The sequence below is a fragment of the Neofelis nebulosa genome, chromosome 6 (assembly GCF_028018385.1).
Source record: "Neofelis nebulosa isolate mNeoNeb1 chromosome 6, mNeoNeb1.pri, whole genome shotgun sequence".
Classification (NCBI taxonomy): Eukaryota; Metazoa; Chordata; class Mammalia; order Carnivora; family Felidae; genus Neofelis; species Neofelis nebulosa.
In genome coordinates, this window is record NC_080787.1 from 3217800 (window position 1) to 3234259 (window position 16460).

Here is a 16460-nt window from a genome sequence, read left to right on the forward strand (position 1 = left end):
GTGACGACTGCAGTCACTAGGAGTAACTGCAGACACTGAGTGTGACTTTGACTTCAGTCACTGTGAGTGACTATGACATCAGTCACAGGGAGTGACTTTGACTTCAGTCACTGGGAGTGACGTCAGGAGTGACTTCAGTCACTGGGAGTGACTTCTGGAGTGACTTCTGTCACGGGGAGTGACTTCGAGAGGGACTACCGTCACTGGGTGTGACTTCGCAAGGGACTTCCATTTCTGGGAGTGACTTTTCCAGTGACTTCCGTCACGGGGAGTGGCTTCGGGAAAGACTTCCCTCTCTGGGAGTGACTTTGGGAGTAACTTTATTTACTGGGAATGACTTTGACTTTAGTCACTGGGAGTGACTTTGGGAGTGTCTTCATTCATTGGGCAAGACTTCAGTCATTGAGAGTGACTGACTTCAATCACTGGACATGTCCACAGGCACTGGGCATGCCTGTGCCCTTCAGGCAGGGGGCTAGCCTTCAGGCACAGGGTGAGAATTCAGGCATGGGGCAAGCCTTCAGGCATGGGGCGTGCCTTCAGGCATGGGGCGTGCCTTCAGGCAAGGGGTGTGCCTTCAGGCACTGAGCAGGGCTTCATGCATGGGGCAAGGCTTCAGGCACCAGGCTTGCATTCAGGCACCGGGCTTGCCTTCAGGCAAGGGGCTTGAGTACAGGCACCTGGAGCTGTTTCAGGCAAGAGGCATGCCTTCAGGAACAGGGAGCAGCTTCAGGCACAGGGAGTGTCTTTAGGCACGTGGCGCACCTTCAACCATGGGGCTTGTCATCAGGCACTGGAAGCACTTTTAGGTACAGTGAGCGGCTTCAGGCACAGGGCACGACTTAAGGCACAGCACGGGGGAGTCTGTGCTCTACAAGCACGGGGCGCCTTCTGGCCAGGGGTGCGCTGTCAGTCATGGTATGCGCCTTCAGGGAGTGCCTGTGCCCTTCATTCAAGGGGAGCGCCTTCAGGCATGGAACATGCCTTCAGGCACATGGTGTGCCTTCAGGCACTGGGCGAGGCATCATTCATGGGGCGCTGCTTCAGTCAAGGGGCTTACTTTCAGGCAGTGGGCTTGCCTACAGGCATGTGGAGCTCTATCAGGCATAGGTCCTGTCTTCTGGAACAGGGAGTGGCCTCAGGCACAGGGAGAATCTTCAGGCAAGGGGTGCACCTTCAGCCATGGGGCTTGTCTTCAGGCACTGGGAGCGCCTTCAGGCACAGGGAGCAGCTTCATGCAAGGGGTGCGCCTTCAGGCAAGGGGAGCATCTGTGCTCTTCAGGCATGGGGCACGCAGTCAGGCATGGGGCGACCCATCAGGCATAGGGAGTGGCTTCAGGCATGGTGCATGGCTTCAGACATGGGGCGTGGCTTCAGGCAAGAGGAGGTCCTGTGCCAATCAGGCAAGGGGGGCTCCTGTGACTTTCAGGCACAGAATGCCCCATCCTGCACAGGGAGCTCAGTCAGACTCAGGGCATGTCTTCAGGCATGGGGTATGCCTATAGAGAGTGCTGGTGCCTTTCAGGCAAGGGGAGTGCCTTCAGACAAGGGGAGTGCCTTCAGGCATTGGAGGCTCTGTCCTGTGATCACAGAGCATAGGGTTTCTGTGCTGGGAGTACAGAGCCTGGAGGAGCTTCTTGGGATTCTATGTCTCCCTCTCTGTCCTTCCCCAGGAGGCTCTGTGGTGAGAGCACAGAGCCTGGAGCCTGCTTGGGATTCTGTGTCTCCCTCTCACTCTGTCCTTCCCCTGGAGTGTCTTCAGGCACTGGGAGTGCCAATTTCAGGCACTGGGAGTGATGACTGCAGTCCCTGTGAGTGGAGACTCCAGTCACTGGGAGTAACTGCAGACACTGAGAGTGACTTTGACTTCAGTCTCTGGGAGTGACTATGACATCAGTCACTGGGAATGACTTTGGCTTCAGTCACTGGGAGTGACTTCGGGCGTGACTTCAGTCACTGGGAGTGACTTCGAGAGGGACTTCCCTCACTGGGAGTGACTTCGGGCGTGACTTCTGTCACGGAGTGACATCTGGAGTGACTTCCGTCACTGGCAGTCACTTCGGGTGTGACTTTCATCACTGGGAGTGACTTCGAGAGGGACTTCCCTCACTGGGAGTGACTTTGGGTATGACTTCTGTCACTGGGAGTGATATGTGGAGTGACTTCCGTCACTGACAGTCACTTCGGGTTGACTTTCATCACTGGGAGTGACTTCGGGAGAGACTTCCTTCACTGGGAGTGACTTTGGGATGACTTTCTTCACTGGGAGTGACTTTGTCTTCAGTCACTGGGAGTGACTTTGACTTCATTCCCTGGGAGTGACTTTGGGAGTGACTTCATTCAATAGGCATGACTTCAGACATTGGGAGTGAATGACTTCAGTCACTGGGTATGCCCTCAGGCACTGGGCATGCCTAACCCTTCAGGCAAGGGGCGAGCCTTCAGGCATGGGGAGAGCCTTCAGGCAGGAGGAGCCTTCAGGCAAGGGGCAAGGCTTCAAGCAAGGGGCCTTCAGGCAAGGGGCAAGCCTTCAGGCAAGGGGTGAGCCTGCAGGCATTGGACCTGCCTTCAGGCATGGGAAATGGCTTCATGCTCGGGGCATGGCTTTAGGCAAGGGGCTTGCCTTCAGGTAAGGGGCTTGTCTTTAGGCATGGGGCATGCCTTCAGGCCCTGGGCATGCCTTCAGGCACAGGGAGCGGCTTCAGGCAAGGGGCTTGTCTTCAGGCATGGGGAGCGCCTTCAGGTATGGGGAGCAGCTTCAGGCATGGGGTGTGCCTTCAGGTACTGGGAGCGTCTGTGCCCTTCAGGACACGTTCCATGGAAAGTAACGCTGTACCACTTCTCTCCCCACATGTGTGTGGTCATATCAGATTTAGGAATTTTGTCCTCATTGAGAGAGAGAGAGAGAGAGAAAGAGAGAGAGAGAGAGAGAGAGAGAGAGAGAGAGAGAGTGAGTGTCTTAGCTAGTGTTTGGGTTTGGGCCAGGGACTTAGATAGGACTGAATGGACAGGAGACCTGTGATCACCCTGGAAGGCTGCAGTGAGGGCCCATGCACTAATGCGTGTAAGGTTTAGGATTATGGTAAGAGTTGGTGTGAACTGTAGGTTGAGGGGTATGGTGCGGGTCAAGGTTACTGTTAGGTTTAGGTCCCAGGAGGTTGTAGGGGGTGAACCCCTAGCAGTGCAGTGGTCTCCACATAGGGTTGAATGGAGACTGCATGAAAGCCTCTAGTTCAGGCTTCGTCTTTCCATGCCAGAGCCGGCCTCCCGTGTGTGCCACTCTTCAGTTGGGCCTCAGCACCCTCCTTGTGAAACTCCATGCCAGCAGTGGAATTGACATGATGATGTTCCAATTCCATACCGAATAATACTTCAGGGGTCTGGGCCCTATGGGCGTGATGTTCTCAGAATTCGGAACTCGATCCCCATTGGGAGAGAGCCATCGCTAGGGTTAGGGTATGTTCCAGCGACATAAGCACGGCTGAAGCGACACCAGTCCCTTGAGCTACATGGAGGGCTGAATAGGGCGCATGCACAGGTGCAGGTCAGATGTAGGGTTACGGTTAGAGTTGGTGAGGTTGGTGTGTATAGTTATGTTCATTGTTTTAGTTCTGTTCATAGTTATGTTCATGGTGAGGTTGGTGTGTATAGTTATGTTCATTATTTGGTTTGGGGTTAAGTCCTAGGTGGCTCCAAGCGATAAATGAACAGCAATGCAGTCAGCTTCCCGGAGGGCTCAGTGGAGGGCATATTGCAGGTTGTCTGTCATGCTTAGTCTTTGTTTGCCAGGGCAAGCCTCCATCGTGGGCCATTCTTTGAGCCTCAGCAACTACTTCTGCAGCAACATCTGGGCTTTGGATATTACATGGTGATATTCTGCATTCCACGCTGAGTAATACTCCTCCTCCTCTGGACTCCATGTGTGTGGTATCCTCAGACTAAAGAATTGAGTCACCATCAGGAGAGAGCCTTAGTTTGAGTTAGGGTTTGCTTCAGGGCCATAAGCAGCGCTGAAGCAACACTACTCATGTGATCTACATGGGGTGTTGTATGAGGGACCATGCGCACGTGAGGGTCTGGTGTAGGATTAGCGTTAGAGTTGGAGTGAGGTTTAGGTTGAGGAGTACTGCGAGGGTCATGATTAGGGTTAGGGTCCAGGAGGCCCTAGGTGCTGAAACCCAAGCAGTGCAGTGATCTCCCTGGAGGGCTGAGGGAGGTCGCATTGGAGGGTGCCGGCCAGGCTTAGTCTTTAGGGGCTAGGGCCAGCCTCAGATATGGACCACACTTTGGTTGGGCCTCAGCAACCCCTTGTGCAGCTCCCTCTGGGCTTTGGAAATTACCTGGTCATGTTCCACGTTCCATGCCGAGGAATCCGTCTCCTCTTCTGAACACCACGTGTGTGGTTTGCACAGAAGTAAGTATTAGGTCACCATGGGGAGACAGCCTAAAATGGAGTTAGGGTTCAGTCCAAGGACATAAGCAGGGCCGAAGCGACAGCAGTCCCGTGATCTCCCTGGAGGGCTGAAGAGAGGGTCCCTGAGAGGGTGCAAGTCAGTTGTAGGTGATGTTTAGAATAGGGGTGATGTTTAGGTTGAGGGGTACTTTGAAGGTCATGGTTATTGTTAGGTCTCACGAGGCTCTAGGTGCAACAACCCCAGGAAGGATGTGGTCTCCCAGAAGGGCTGAGTGGATCCCACATGGGATTGTGCTGATCAGGCTTTGTCTTTGAGTGCCCGATCAAGCCTCTCGTGTGAGTCACTCTTCAGTGTGGCCTCAGGAACCCCCTTGTGCAGCTCCTTATGGGTAATGGAAATGACACGATTTGCTCCAAGATCCATGCTGAGGAATCCTGCAAAGCTTTGGGCCCCATGTGTGTGGTCTCTGAGAGTTAGGCATTGGATCCCCATTCGGATTCAGCCACAACTAGGGTTAGGGTTCGGTCCAGGGAGGTAAGCAAGGCTGAAGCAACAGCAATCCCATTACCTACATGGAGGTTTGAATGAGGGCCCATGAGCGGGTGAGGGTCAGGTGTAGGGTGTCAGGTGAAGCCTTAGAGTTGGGGTAAGGTTGAGGTTGAGGAGTATGTTGATGGTCACGTTTACGGTTTGGGTTAGGTTCCAGGAGGTATGAGGTACTGTACCCCAAGCAGTCCAGTGGTCTCACTGGAGGAATCAGTGGAGGGCAAATGGTAGGTTGCTGCTCAGGCTTAGTCTTTGGGTGCCGAAGCCAGCATCAGTTGTGGGGCAATCTTCAGATGGGCCTCAGCAAACCCTTTTTGCAGCTTCCTCTGGGCTTTGTAAATTACCTGTCGATGTTCCACGTTCCATGTGAGTAACACTGCAGCACTTCTGGGCCCCATATGCATGGTGACTGAGACTTAGGAATTTGTTCCTCGATGGGAGAGAGCCATTACTAGGGTTAGGTATTGGCCCAGGGATGTAGATAGGGCCAAATCCACATGAGTCCGTGATCATTCTGGAGGACTCCATAGGGCCCATGCTTGGGGGCGGGTCATGTGTAGGGTTAGCGTTAGAGTTGGTGTGAAGTTTAGGTTGAGGTGTATGGTGAGGGTCAAGTTTAGTGTTAGTGTTAGGTCCCAGGAGGTTCCAGGCAGTGAACGCCTAGCAGTGCAGTGGCCTCCACAGAGGGCTGAGTGGAAGCTGCATGGAAGTCTACAGCTCAGACTAAGTCTTTGCGTCCCAGGGCAGCATCCTATGTGTGACACTCTTCAGTTGGGCCTCAGCAACCTCCTTGTGCAGCTCCATCCCAGCAGTGCAAATGAAATGATGATGTTCCAATTCCATCCTGAAGAATACTGCAGGGGTTTGGACACTATGTGCATGGTGTTCTCAGAGTTAGGAACTGGATCCCCTTTGGGGGAGAGTCATAGCTAGGGTCAGGATTCGGTCCAGGGACATAAGCAGGGCCGAAGCAACACCAGTCCCATTATCTACATGGAGGGCTGAATGAGCACCCATGCAGGGGTGCAGGTCAGATGTAGCGTTACATTTAGAGTTGGGGTGAGGTTGAGGATGATGTGTATGGCTCTTGTCAATATAATGGTTAGGTTTTGTCCCAGGTCCTCCAGAAGCTGAAGCACCAGCAGTGCTGGTCTTCCTGCAGGGTTCAGTGGTGAGCACATAGGAGGGTGTAGGTCATGCTTAGTCTTTGAGAGCCAGGGTGAGCCTCCTTTGTGGGCCACACTTTGGTTGAGCCTCAGGAACCGCTTCTGAAGCAACATCTGGGCTTTGGATATTACATGGTGATATTCCACGTTCCATGCCGAGGAATCCGCCTCTTCTTCTGGAAGGGAGATATCCTCAGACTTAATAATCGGGTCACCATCTGGAGACAGCTTTAGATAGAGTTGGGTTTCAGACCAGGGCCATAAGGAGGGCCAAAGTTACCCCATTCCACTTACTTCCATGGGGTGATGAATGATAGCCAGTGTGCAGGTGAGGGTCAGGTGTAGGGTTAGTGTTAGTGTAGGAATGAGTTTGAGGTTCAGGGTATGGTGAGAGTCACGGTTAGTGTTAGGGTTAGGGCCCAAGAAATTCCAGGTGGTGAACCCCTAGCATCGCAGTGGTCTCCACGGAAGGCTGAGTGGTGGCTGCATGGGAGCCTTCAGTTCAGACATTCTTTGTGTTTCAAGGCCAGCCTCCCATGTGTGCCACTATTCATTTGGGTCTCAGCAACCTCCTCAGGCAGCTCCATCCGAGAAGTGGAAACGAAATGATGATGCTCCAATTCCATACCGAGTAATACTGTAGGGGTTTTGACCTATATGCGTGGTGTTTCAGAATTAGGACCTGGATACCCATTGGGAGAGAACCACGGATAGGGTGAGGTTCTGTCCAGGGACATAAGCAGGGCTGAAGAGAAACCAGTCCTGTTATCTCCATGAGGGCCTGTATGAGGGCCAATGCACGGGTAAGGGTCAGGTGTAGGGTTAGCATTAGCGTTGGGGTGAGGTATAGGTTGAGTAGTATGGGGAGGGTCATAGTTGGCATTATGGCTAGGTTCCAGGAGGCCCAAGGTGCTGAATCCAAGGCATTGCAGTTGTTTCCCTGGGGGACCAAGAGGAGGGCGCATGGGAGGGTGCCGGTCATGCTTATTCTTTGGGTGCCAAGGCCAGCCTCTTGTGTGGGCCACTCTTCGGTTGGTCCTCAGCAACCCCCTTGTGCAGGTCCCTCTGGGCATTGGAAATGGTATGTTGATGTTCCCCGTTCCATGCCAAGTAAGCCTGCACCGCATCTGGGCCCCATGTACGTGGTTTTCTCCGAGTCAGGAATTGGGTCCCCATCGGGAATGAGCCATAGCTAGGGCAAGGGTTTGATCCAGGGACGGGACGTAAGCAAGGCTGAAGAAACAACAATCCCTTTACCTCCATGGAGGGCTGAATGAGGGCTCATGGACGGATGCGGGTCATGTGTAGGGTTAGCGTTAGACTTAGGGTGAGGTTCCAATTGAGGAGTATGGAGTGGGTCATGAATAGGGTGAGGGATAGCTCCAAGGAGTCCCCAGATGATGAACCCCATGCAGTGCAGTGGTCTGGGAGGGCTCAGTGGAGGGCAAATGGGAGGGTGCTGGTCAGGTTTAGTCTTTGGTTACTGGTGCCAGCCTTGCATGTGGGCCACTTTTGGGCCTCAGCAAGCACTTTGGCACCTCCCTCTGGTATTTGGACATGACATGGTGGTGGTCCATGCTCCATGTGGAGTAATCCTGCACCGCTTCTGGGCCACAGGTGCATGATATTCTCTGCATTAGGAATTGGATCCCCATCGGGATAGAGAAATAGGTAGGATTACAGGTAGATCCAGGGACATAAGCAAGGCCGAAGAAACAACAGTCCATTTATCTCCATTGAGTATGAATGAGGGCCATGCGCGGTAGCAGGACAGGTGTAGGGTTAGTGTTAGAATTGGGGTGAGGTTTCGGTTGAGGAATACAGCGAGGGTCATGGTGAGGGTTAGGGGTAGGTTCCAGGAGGCGCTTAAGTGCAGAAACCTAAGTAGTGCAGTGGTCTCCTAGACGGTTGAGTGGAGGGTGCAAAGGATGGTGCCATTCCTTCTTAGTCTTAGGGTGTCAAGGCCCTCCTTGGGTGCAGGACACTCCTTAGTTGGGCCTCAGCAGCGCCCTTGTGCAGCTCCCTCTGAGCTTTGGAAATGACATGGTGATGTTCCAGGTTCCAAGCCGAGTGATTTACACCATGAGCGTGCTGTTGTCAGTCATTGGAATTGGGTTGCCATGAGGAAGGAGACTTAGCTAGGGTTAGGGTTCAGTGCAGTGACATCACCAGGGCAGAGTGACTCCAATCTCATGAATTTCATGGAGGGCAGAAGTGAGAAAACTTGCGAGGGTACCGGTCTGTTATAGAGTTAGTGTGAGAGATAGGTTTAGGTTTAGGTTGAGGGCTAGGGTCAGGGTTCTGGTTAGGGTTGGGGATAAGTCCCAGGAGGCTCCAGATGCTGAACCCACAGCAGTGCAGTGGTCTCCCCGAAGTGCGGACTGGAGTACACAATGAATGCTGCGGGTCAGGATTAGTCTTTCTGTTGCCAGGCCAGACAACTGTTTCTGGCACTCTTCGGGTAAGCCTCAGGAATGCTCTCAGGCACAACGGAGGCTGCCGGTCCGGATTAGTCTTTGGGTTCCAAGGCTAGACAAGTGCATTGGACACTCTTTGGGGGAGACCTCAGGAATCCTCTTATGCAGCAGCAGCCGGGCTTTGGAAATGACATGGTGATGTTCCACGTTCCACGCCGAGTAATCCTGCACTACTTCTCGACCCCATGTGCATTCTGTTGTCAGACATTGGAATTGGGCACCCATGGGGAGTGAGTTTTAGCTAGGGTTAGGGTTCAGTGCAGGGATGTGGCCAGGGCCAAAGGACTCCAGTCTCATGATCTCCCTTGAGGGCTGAAGTGAGGGCACATGCGCTTGTATGGGTCTGGTGTAGAAGTATTATGAGATATATGGTCAGGTGAGATTGAGGGTTATGCTCAGGGTTATGGTTAGGGTTAGGGTAGGTCAAAGAAGGATCCAGGCGCTGTACCCACAGCAGTGCAATTGTTTCCCCGAAGGGCAGAGTCAGTGCACAATGGAGGCTGCTCGTCAGAATTAGTCTTTGGGTTCCAAAGACGGACAACTCTATAAGGTCTGGTGTAGATAGGTGGGTCCAGTGTGATAGAAAATGTTAGATTTAAGTTGAGGGTTATGGTTAGGTTTAGAGTTAGGTCCCAGGAGTCTCCAGGCGCTGAACCACAGCAGTGCAGTTGTCTCCCGGAAGGGTTGAGCGGACTGCACAACGGAGGCTGTGGGTCAGGATTAATCTTTGGGTTCTAAGGACAGACAACTGTATCTGGTCTGGAGTAGATAGATGTGTCTAGTGTGAGTGATAGGGTTAGGTTTAGGTTGAGGGTTAGAATATGGTCCTGGTTAGCATTAGGGTTAGGTCCCAGGAGGTTCCACGCACTGAAACCACAGCACAGCATTTGTCTCCCCGAAGGGCAGAAGGGAGTACACAAAGGAGGGTGCTGGTCAGGATTAGTCTTTTGGTTCCAAGGCCAGACAACTGTATGGGCCACCCATCGGTTAGGCCTCAGGAATCCTCTTGTGCAGCTGCAGCCGCGGTTTGGAAATACATGGTGATGTCCACATTCCATGCTGAGTGTTCATGAACCGTTTCTGGTCCTGGTGTGTGTGCTGTTATCAGTCTTTCGATATGGATCCCCATGGGGAGAGGGCCTTAGGTTTATAGTTTTAGATTTAGCGGGTAGAGTTAGAGCATTAGGATGAGTGTTTTAGGGTTAGAGTTAGAGGCTTAGGGTTAGAGAGTTAGGGTCAGGCTAGGGTTAGTTCGGGTTATGTTTACGTTTACGGTTAGTTAGAGGTAGGGCTATGTTTAGGGGAAGGGTGGCGGCAGGATTTAGCATTAGGATTATGGTTAGGGTTAGGTGTTAGGTTTAGGTGGTGGGATTTTGTTTAGTGATAGGTTTAGGAGTTGGGCAAGGAGTAGGTCATGCTTGCACCCCTACTTTGAGCGGGAAGGTGTTCATGCGTGGACACCACCCTCCATGTTTGAGGGATTGTGTTCTTCTATCACCCCAGTCTCTCTGCAGTGCAGGTTGTTCTTGCCTCGCCCATTCCAGCTTTGCTCTGGAGTTTTTCACACCATCACCCCACACTCTCTCGGTATGGTAGGATTTCACGTACCACCCAATCCTTTTTGGTGCATGGGTTGTGTTCACACATGCAACCCTCCACACCTTCTGCGTGCGATGGTGTCACCCATGAGCCTCACCACTCCTTAGATTGGGATTACTGATGCCAGTATTAAATCTGATACTGATGCCAGTATTAAATCATGAATATCTATTTTCACTTTCACAACTGAAAAAGTAGGCGTTTCTTAAGGTAAGGTTTATGTTTAGGATTAATGTTAGGTGTCAGTTAAGGTTTAGCGCATGGTGCAATCCCCCTCGGTGTTGGATGGCTTCCCGATTGTGTCCCATCTGATTCCCTTTATCCACGATGTAGCAGTGATAGTCCTTTTAATTCAGATGTTTTCCTTGGCACCTGGATGTCTCTGAGTTAAGCGTCCCACTTCGTCTTGGTTCATGGGCTCTCGGTTTCTGGTTTGAGCCCTGAGTAGCTTCTGTGCTGATGGCTCTGAATCTGGAGCCTGCTTCAGATACTATCTCTCTCTCTCTCTCTCTCTCTCTCTGCCCATGCCCCACTTGTGTTCTTTGTGTCTTTCAAAAATTAATGTACCTAAAATCATTTTCAATCCGATGTTTCCAGGATGGGTCTTTTCACTTTCATTGCTGAAGAAGAAGGCGTCTGTCTCATTCATTGTTCTTTTGTTATCTTTGGCATAGCTGACAACATATACGACATTTCCCCAGCCAGCATCGGGGATGCTCAGCATTTCTTCTACCAGCTGGACACCTCTCATCCACTGTAACACTGCATTCCTCTAGAGCATCCCACATGCTCTCGGAAACTGGACTGTAACTGTGGATGGTAGCACTGTCCCATAGTCTTCTGATGGTATTTCAGGAGGTTCTTCATTCGCACCTTTGGTTACCTGAGTGTCTTCTGACATCTCTCGTATTTCCACTAGGCCGCTGCTATGATGCTCAACAGGGAACCCGAAGCACACAGGGATTCAGGGGCAGACCAACTACCGCTTGGCTCCCACAAATGGTCACCTTGGAACTCTTTATGGAAGAGGAGAAAACACCCACCACCACCATTTCATAACCCTGCACCGAATGTGGAGACAACAATCACCCACCCCCAAAAGGAAACTCTAGCAGGGTACATGTATCAAACCTAAGGTGTTGGTTATGTACTTTGGATCAATAAGGGAGGTTATACTTTTGACTGGTAAGTGTACATCTAAATCCCTCAGAGAGGATATTATCTGAGGTCACCCCAACCTAAATTGTTGGCCCATGGGGAGATGTGTTGTCCCTATTGACTGTATTGATGTTGTCTCTGTAGGCCAGTGAATTAAAGCTCCATAGGGTCTTATCCTGTTCTTGCCTCTTCACGGGAAGGTCCGTTTCACTGATTGAAAGAGACAGCAAGGGAGTAGTGTTGCCACTATTAAATCTGACGTTTCATGAATGAGTCTTTTCACTTTCATGGCTGAAGAAGCAGCATCTCTTATGATGAGGGTTTGGGTTTGGATTACCCTGATGATTAGGGTAAGGGTTAGGTCATGCTTGCACCCCCCGTTTTGGCAAGGGAGGAAGGTCTCACCTGACCCCCACCACCCTCCTTGTGGAAGGGTGTTCAGGCATGCAGCCTGCCTCCCTTCCACAAGGGAGTAGTGATGCCACTACTTAATGTGTTGTTTTATGAATGGCTCTTTTCACTTTCACAGCTGAAGAAGCAGGCATTTCTTAAGGTAAGTGTTATGGTTAGGATTGCCGTTCATGGTTCGGGTAAGGGATAGGACATGCCTGCACCCTCCCTTGGAGTGGGAGGGCATTCACACATGAGCCACGCCCCCCTCATCTCAGCAGGGTGTTCACCAATAGGAACCAGTCCCCTTCACCGGGGGGGATGTTGATGTATGCGCCTGCACCCATCTCGTGTGCGAGGGTGTTCATGGGTGGACACCACAACCCTTGGCGAGGGAGGGCATTTGTCCATGCACCATGCCCTCCTTGGCTCAGGAGGTGTTCACGCATGAGCACAGTGCCCCCTTGGCTTGGGAAGGTGTTCAGGTAAGTGCATGAACCTGCCCCCCAGCATGGGAGAGGGTTCACGCATGTGCCCTCCCCCCTCAGGTGCTGGAGGGGGTCACTTGTGCACAGCACCACTAGTCAGCAAGGGAGTAGTGATGCTACTATTAAATCTGACGTTTCATGGACGGCTGTTTTCACTTTCACAGCTGAAGGAGCATGTATCTCTTAAGGTCAGGGGTAGGGTTAGCATTACAGTTAGGGGTTAAGATAAGGGCTAGGTCATGCTTGCTCTCCCCCCTCAGCATGGGAAGACTTCACGCATTACCCCACTATCCTGAGCAAGGGAGAGTGTTCACCCTTTCACCCCAACCCCTGAGAGTGGTAAAATATTGAAGCACGTCCTCCACTCCACTTCTGCTGGGGAGGGCTTTCACACATGCGTAGATCCCCCCTTCGGGACAGATTGTTCACATATGTGCATGACCACCTGTCGGGTCGGGAGGGTGTTCACTCATGGGCACACCCCACCTCTGCATGGGAGATGGTTCATGCGTGTGTCTTGCTCACCTCAGCAGGGAGGGTTTTTACGCATGTGCACAGCCCCACCTTGGTGTGGGAGGAGGTCACCCATGCAGATTGCCACTTTTCAGTGAGGGAATAGTGATGCCATTATTAAATGTGACGTTTCATGAATGGTTATTTTCAATTTCACAGCTGAAGTAGCAGACAACTCTTAAGGTAAGTGTTCGGGTTAGCATTACCATTAACGGTTAGGGTAAGGGTTAGGTCATGCTTCCACACCCACCCCCTCGTCCCTAGTGTGTATTCACGCAATAGCACCGCCCCTCAGTGTGGGAGAATATTCGTGCGTGTGTCCCGCCCCCTTCAGCGTGGGAGGGTGTTCACACATATGCCCCATCCTCTTCAGCTTGGAAGTGCGTTCACGCATTCTCACATTTGCACCACCCGTCCCAAGTTGAGGGAGGGTGTTTCCACATGTGCCCTGTCTCCCTCGGCATGGGAGGTGGTTCACACATGCTCTTCATCCCCTCGGTAATGGAGGGTGTCACCCATGAACAGTGCCACCCCTCGGAGAGGGAGTACTGTTGCCACTATTAAATGTCACCTTTCATCAATGATTCTTTTCACTTTCACAGCTGAAGAAGTATGCATCACTTAAGGTAAGGGTTAGGGTTAGCATTACATTTAGGCTTTAGGGTAAGGTTTAGGTCATGCTTGCTCCGCCCCTCTGCGAGAGGTGTTTCACTAATACTCCCTGCCCCCTTTGGCACAGATGGGCACAGCCCTCTGTCCGTGTAGAATGGTGTTCTCACGCACAACCCTCCTTGGCGATGGAGGGCTTTTATTCACGCACCCTGCCCCATTAGTGCGGGAGTTTGTTCTCACGTGTGTAAGGCCCCCCTCCTGGAGGAAGGGCGTTCACCCATGTGCACCATCCCCCCACTTTGGCATGGGAAGGTGTTGACCTATGTGACGTGACACGTCAGCATGGGGGAGTATTCACGCATCTGCCCCGTCCCCCTCTGCCCGGGAGGGTGTTCATGCATGCGCACAGCCACCAGTCAGTGAGGGACGGTATTCATGCATGCGCACAACAACCCCTCCATGAAAGAGGGCATTCACATATGCGCCATGCATCCCTCAACAAGGGAATGGTTCAAGCATGTGTCCCATACCCATTTTGGCACGGGATGGTGTTGACCTATGCACCTTACCCCCTCAGCGCTGGAGGGTGTTCATAGATGTGCACAGCCCCCGTTATGGCGGAAGTGTGTTCACACTTCTGAACAACCCCGGCTAGGGGAGGGATGCCATTCGCACGTGGGCCCCGCCCCATACCACTGGGTGCTGTTCACACATGTGCACAGCTCTCCCTACTGGCGGAAGAGTGTTCACACATGCACAAAACTCCTGCTCCAAGAGGTAGGGCGTTTCCACATGAGCACAATCCCCATCAGTGAGGGAGGGCATGCATGCATGCTCCTTACCCACTACCGCAGGAGGCTGTACAGGCATGCGCACAGCCCCCCCCCCCCCAGTGGTGTATGTTCATGCATGCACACAGCCACCCTCAATGAGGGAAGGCGTTTGCACATGCGCCCCCCTCCCCTGGGCAAGGAAGGGTGTTCAGGCATGCACAGAACCACCACCTCAGCCAGGGAGGTCGTTGGTGCATGCACCCTGCCCCATTTAGCACAGGAGGTGGTTCAGGCTTCCGCCTGGCCCCCTGTCAGCATGTGAGTCGGTCACCCATGCACAGCGCCACCCCTCAGGGAGGAAGTACTGATGTCACTATTGAATGTGATGTTTCATGAATGGTTCTTTTCACTTTCACAGCTGAAGAAACACGGCCAGGGAGGGTGTTGACGTATGCTCCCCGCTCCCCTCGCCAGGATGGTGTTCACGCATGTGCAAAGCCCCCCCCTCCTTGCCAAAGGGGGTTCAGGCATGCCCATAACCCCCGCTCTGTGAGGCAGACCATTTGTACAGGCACACAACCCTCCCTCAGCAAGGGACAATGTTCATGCTTGGCCCCACTCACCTCAGTGGGAAGGGTGTTCACACATAACACATAACCCCCCTCAGCATTGGAGGGCATTCAAACATGTGCCCCACCCCACTTGACACCAGAGGTGGTTCAGGATTCTGCCTTGCCCCTGGTTGGTGTGTGAGATGGTCACCCATGCACAGTGCCACCTTTTAGGGAGAGAGTAGTGATGTCACTATTAAATGTGATATTTCACGAATGGTTCTTTCACTTTCACAGCTGAAGAAACACACATCTCTTAAGGTAAGTGTTAGGGTTGGCACTGACATAAGGCGTAGGGTAAGGCTTAGGTAGTACTTCCTCCACCCTGGGTATGAGAGGTTTTCAAGCATTAGCGTCCCCCCCCTTTGGACAGGAGGGGGTTAACACATGCGCCCTCTCACATCAAGGGAGGGGGTCACCATTGCGCCACTGTCTCTGCAATGGAGGGGTGTCACTCATGTTCTTTCCCACACCTTGGCACGGGAGGGGATCATGCATGTGCCCCTTCTGCACCCCTTCTTCAGCGATGTAGCCTTGATGTTTCTTTTAGGCCAGACGTATTTTGCACTGCCTCAGCCGCTCAGTGGATTAAGTGTCCCACTTCAGGTCATAGTCTCACAGTTTGTGGTTTCGAACCCTCGCTTCACCTCTATGCTGATGACTCTGAACATGGAGCCTGCTTCAAATACTGTGTCTCACTCTCTGTCTGCCCCTTCCCCACGTGTGTTCTGTCTCTGTCTGTCTGTCTCTCTCTCTCAAAAAACAGTGAAGCTAAAAACATTTTAAAGCAGCTCCATCAGTCTACTTGTTTTCTTGCTCTATTCCCGCCTCTTCATGGGAAGGTCCATTTCACCGATTGGAAGAGACAGTAAAACCCTCGTGTGGTCATTCAAATGAGTCACTATTTAGGAAACAAGTGATTATGCTACTTTTCCACGGTCAGGATACCATGGCCATTTCATGAATGTCCCTAGGCAGGCGGGGCCTCTAAAACTAGAAATGCTAGAGGTGATTTTACTGGTAAGCAGGTGGGGTTTGTGTTCACTGAGTTACTTTTACTTCCTTTCATCTTTCCTTGATTGCCTATCTGTGTTGGGTCAACAATTGGTTTGGTATTGACTTTACAGTTAGGTTATTTTTATCTCATGGTTAACTATCCATGGTTATCCGCTCTGATAGAGCTTAAGCAAGTACAAATATTTCTTGTTGCACATACTAGCATTATTGTTTCCTGTGTACCTGCAGCTGTTTCTCCCGGCCCACGGGGAGCAATCACTTCCCATCCAGCACCACCTGCTTTGTCTTCCTATGCCTAGCAGTGCACGTGCCGGTGCCTGCAGAACTTCCCTTGTTTCTCTGTCAGCTGAGTCTGAATGGGCTTCCTCTCCCACTCATCCCTACTTCTCATCTCTTTAATGGATGACACACATCGCTGAAGGTCACAGTGAAGTCTCAAACTTCAGTATGTGGACTACGTGGCACCATTTTACAGTCTCACTTGATTACCCCCTTTCTTTAAAAATTACTTCCTTCCTCCTCCCACCATCTGGGCCGCTGCTCACCAGTGTCTCTGTTGGTAGGTCCTCATCTTCTTCCTGCCCCCCATCTGCTTTCCATCCGCCCTTACTCTGGGGTGATCTCAGCCAGCCTCAGGCTTCTATATGCCAGCATCTGGGGCCTCTAAGTCTTTATGCACTGCCCACAGCTGTTCA